This window comes from Hemibagrus wyckioides, linkage group LG29, assembly GCF_019097595.1.
Source record: "Hemibagrus wyckioides isolate EC202008001 linkage group LG29, SWU_Hwy_1.0, whole genome shotgun sequence".
Lineage (NCBI taxonomy): Eukaryota > Metazoa > Chordata > Actinopteri > Siluriformes > Bagridae > Hemibagrus > Hemibagrus wyckioides.
The window spans coordinates 16,318,374-16,323,763 of NC_080738.1; positions in this window are offsets into that span (position 1 = coordinate 16,318,374).

A 5,390-nucleotide genomic window follows, 5' to 3' on the forward strand; every position below is an offset into this window, starting at 1 on the left:
TGACACGCGTCAACACCGCGGGAGGAGCGGAACCGGAGCAGTGCAGTGAAAACACACACACACACTCTCTCTCTCTCTCTCTCTCTCTCTCTCTCTCTCTCTCTCTCACACACACATTTCAAAACCCGTCAAAAATGGAGGACAGTTTAATCCATGTTACATTTCTTATCTCTGATTGGTCAGAAGCAATGCCAATTAGTGAAGCAATAAATCCCTCAGTGTCCAGCTGGGACAGGAAAATCATCAACTCTGGACCCTGTGAAGATCCTGAAGATGATTCTTCTCCTCCAGCAGAACATCCTTTTATTTCTCTTATCGGCTCCCACTAACTGTTCACTAACTATTCGAATTTCCTGAATGGCAACAGCTGTTTACTAACGATGTGATATAAAGCATATATAAATGTAATATAAAGCGTATATATAAATATGATATAAAGCGTATATATAAATGTGATATAAAGTGTAGAATAACAACAAAAAAAATCCAGAAAAACACATTTCATAACAGTTCTACATTGATTTGCATTTTATTGAGTGAAATAAGTATTTGACCCCTTTGCAAAACATGATAGTACTTGGTGGCAAACCCTTGTTGGCAATCACAGACATCAGACATTTCTTGTAGTTGGCCACCAGGTTTGCACACATCTCACATCTCAAGGAATTTGGACCCACTCCTCTTTGCATCCATGACCCATTTTCAATGCCCTGGCATAAAGCGTATATATGAATGTGATATAAAGTGTATATATAAATGTGATATAAAGCATATACTTTATATACATGAATATATAAATAAATAATAAATAAATAATAAATATATACATGTGATATAAAGTATATATATATATATATATATATATATATATATATATATATATATATATATATAAATGTGATATAAAGCTTATATATAAATGTGATATAAAGTATATATATATAAATGTAATATAAAGTGTATATATAAATGTGATATAAAGTGTATATATACATGTGATATAAAGTGTATATATACATGTGATATAAAGTATATATATATATATATATATATATAAATGTGATATAAAGCTTATATATAAATGTGATGTAAAGCGTATATATAAATGTGATATAAAGCGTATATATAAATGTGATATAAAGCCTATATATAAATGTGATATGAAGCATATATATAAATATGATATAAAGCGTATATATAAATGTGATATAAAGCATATATATAAATGTGATATAAAGCGTATATATAAATGTGATATAAAGTATATATATATAAATGTAATATAAAGTGTATATATAAATGTGATATAAAGTGTATATATAAATATGATATAAAGCGTATATATAAATGTGATATAAAGCATATATATAAATGTGATATAAAGCGTATATATAAATGTGATATAAAGTATATATATATAAATGTAATATAAAGTGTATATATAAATGTGATATAAAGTGTATATATACATGTGATATAAAGTATATATATATATATATATATATAAATGTGATATAAAGCTTATATATAAATGTGATATAAAGTATATATATATATAAATGTGATATAAAGCCTATATATAAATGTGATTTGAAGCATATATATAAATGTGATATAAAGCATATATATAAATGTGATATAAAGCGTATATATAAATGTGATATAAAGTGTATATATATATAAATGTGATATAAAGTATATATATAAATGTGATATAAAGTATATATATATATATAAATGTGATATAAAGTATATATATATATAAATGTGATATAAAGTATATATATAAATATGATATAAAGCGTATATATAAATGTGATATAAAGCATATATATAAATGTGATATAAAGCGTATATATAAATGTGATATAAAGCGTATATATAAATGTGATATAAAGCATATATATAAATGTGATATAAAGTGTATATATAAATGTGATATAAAGTGTATATATAAATGTGATATAAAGTGTATATATAAATGTGATATAAAGCATATATATAAATGTGATATAAAGTATATATATAAATGTGATATAAAGCGTATATATAAATGTGATATAAAGTATATATAAATGTGATATAAAGTGTATATATAAATGTGATATAAAGTGTATATATAAATGTGATATAAAGTGTATATATAAATGTGATATAAAGCGTATATATAAATGTGATATAAAGCGTATATATAAATGTGATATAAAGTGTATATATACATGATATAAAGCGTATATATAAATGTGATATAAAGTATATATATAAATGTGATATAAAGTGTATATATAAATGTGATATAAAGTGTATATATAAATGTGATATAAAGCGTATATATAAATGTGATATAAAGTGTATATATAAATGTGATATAAAGTGTATATATACATGATATAAAGCGTATATATAAATGTGATATAAAGTGTATATATACATGATATAAAGCGTATATATAAATGTGATATAAAGTGTATATATACATGATATAAAGCGTATATATAAATGTGATATAAAGTACATATAAATGTGATATAAAGCGTATATATAAATGTGATATAAAGTGTATATATACATGTGATATAAAGCGTATATATAAATGTGATATAAAGTACATATAAATGTGATATAAAGTGTATATATAAATGTGATATAAAACGTATATATATAAATGTGATATAAAGTGTATATATAAATGTGATATAAAGCGTATATATAAATGTGATATAAAGCGTATATATAAATGTGATATAAAGCGTATATATAAATGTGATATAAAGTGTATATATACATGTGATATAAAGCGTATATATAAATGTGATATAAAGTGTATATATACATGTGATATAAAGCGTATATATAAATGTGATATAAAGTACATATAAATGTGATATAAAGTGTATATATAAATGTGATATAAAACGTATATATATAAATGTGATATAAAGTGTATATATAAATGTGATATAAAGCATATAGAAATCTGATATAAAGTGTATATATACATGTGATATAAAGCGTATATATAAATGTGATATAAAGCATATATATATATAAATGTGATATAAAGTGTATATATAAATGTGATATAAAGTGTATATATAAATGTGATATAAAGCGTATATATAAATGTGATATAAAGCGTATATATAAATGTGATATAAAGTGTATATATACATGATATAAAGCGTATATATAAATGTGATATAAAGTACATATAAATGTGATATAAAGTGTATATATAAATGTGATATAAAGTGTATATATACATGTGATATAAAGCATATATATAAATGTGATATAAAGCGTATATATAAATGTGATATAAAGTGTATATATACATGTGATATAAAGCGTATATATAAATGTGATATAAAGTGTATATATACATGTGATATAAAGCGTATATATAAATGTGATATAAAGTACATATAAATGTGATATAAAGTGTATATATAAATGTGATATAAAGCGTATATATAAATGTGATATAAAGCGTATATATAAATGTGATATAAAGTGTATATATACATGTGATATAAAGCGTATATATAAATGTGATATAAAGTACATATAAATGTGATATAAAGTGTATATATAAATGTGATATAAAGTACATATAAATGTGATATAAAGTGTATATATAAATGTGATATAAAGTGTATATATAAATGTGATATAAAGTGTATATATAAATGTGATATAAAGTGTATATATAAATGTGATATAAAGCGTATATATAAATGTGATATAAAGTGTATATATAAATGTGATATAAAGTGTATATATACATGTGATATAAAGCGTATATATAAATGTGATATAAAGCATATATATAAATGTGATATAAAGTGTATATATAAATGTGATATAAAGTGTATATATACATGTGATATAAAGCATATATATAAATGTGATATAAAGTGTATATATACATGTGATATAAAGCGTATATATAAATGTGATATAAAGCGTATATATAAATGTGATATAAAGCGTATATATAAATGTGATATAAAGTGTATATATACATGTGATATAAAGCGTATATATAAATGTGATATAAAGCGTATATATACATGTGATATAAAGCGTATATATAAATGTGATATAAAGCGTATATATAAATGTGATATAAAGCGTATATATAAATGTGATATAAAGCGTATATATAAATGTGATATAAAGTACATATAAATGTGATATAAAGTGTATATATAAATGTGATATAAAACGTATATATATAAATGTGATATAAAGTGTATATATAAATGTGATATAAAGCATATATATAAATGTGATATAAAGCGTATATATAAATGTGATATAAAGTGTATATATAAATGTGATATAAAACGTATATATATAAATGTGATATAAAGTGTATATATAAATGTGATATAAAGTGTATATATAAATGTGATATAAAGTGTATATATAAATGTGATATAAAGTGTATATATACATGTGATATAAAGCGTATATATAAATGTGATATAAAGTGTATATATACATGTGATATAAAGCGTATATATAAATGTGATATAAAGCGTATATATAAATGTGATATAAAGCGTATATATACATGATATAAAGCGTATATATAAATGTGATATAAAGTGTATATATACATGATATAAAGCGTATATATAAATGTGATATAAAGTGTATATATAAATGTGATATAAAGTGTATATATACATGTGATATAAAGCGTATATATAAATGTGATATAAAGCGTATATATAAATGTGATATAAAGTGTAAATATAAATGTGATATAAAGTGTATATATAAATGTGGTATAAAGCATATATAAATGTGATAAAAAGTGTATATATACATGTAATATAAAGTGTATATATACATGTGATATAAAGTGTATATATACATGTGATATAAAGTGTATATATAAATGTGGTATAAAGCATATATAAATGTGATAAAAAGTGTATATATACATGTAATATAAAGTGTATATATACATGTAATATAAAGTGTATATATAAATGTGATATAAAGCGTATATATGAATGTGATTTAAAGCATATATATAAATGTGATATAAAGTGTATATATAATGTGATATAAAGCATATATAAATGTGGTATAATGCGCATATATAAATGTGGTATAAAGAACATATATAAAGCTTATATAAATGTTGTGAAAAGCGTATATATAAATGTGGTATAAAGCACAATGTAAGTATATATAAATGTGGTACAAAGAGCATATAAATGTCTTATAAAGTGCATATAAATGTTGTATAAAGCATATATAAATGAAATATATAGAGCATATAAATGTGTTATAATGAGGTTTCGTCCCTTTTCTTCGTCTAGTTATTAGTATTTATTAGTATTAGATTACACGGACCATCCTAATTCCCCACC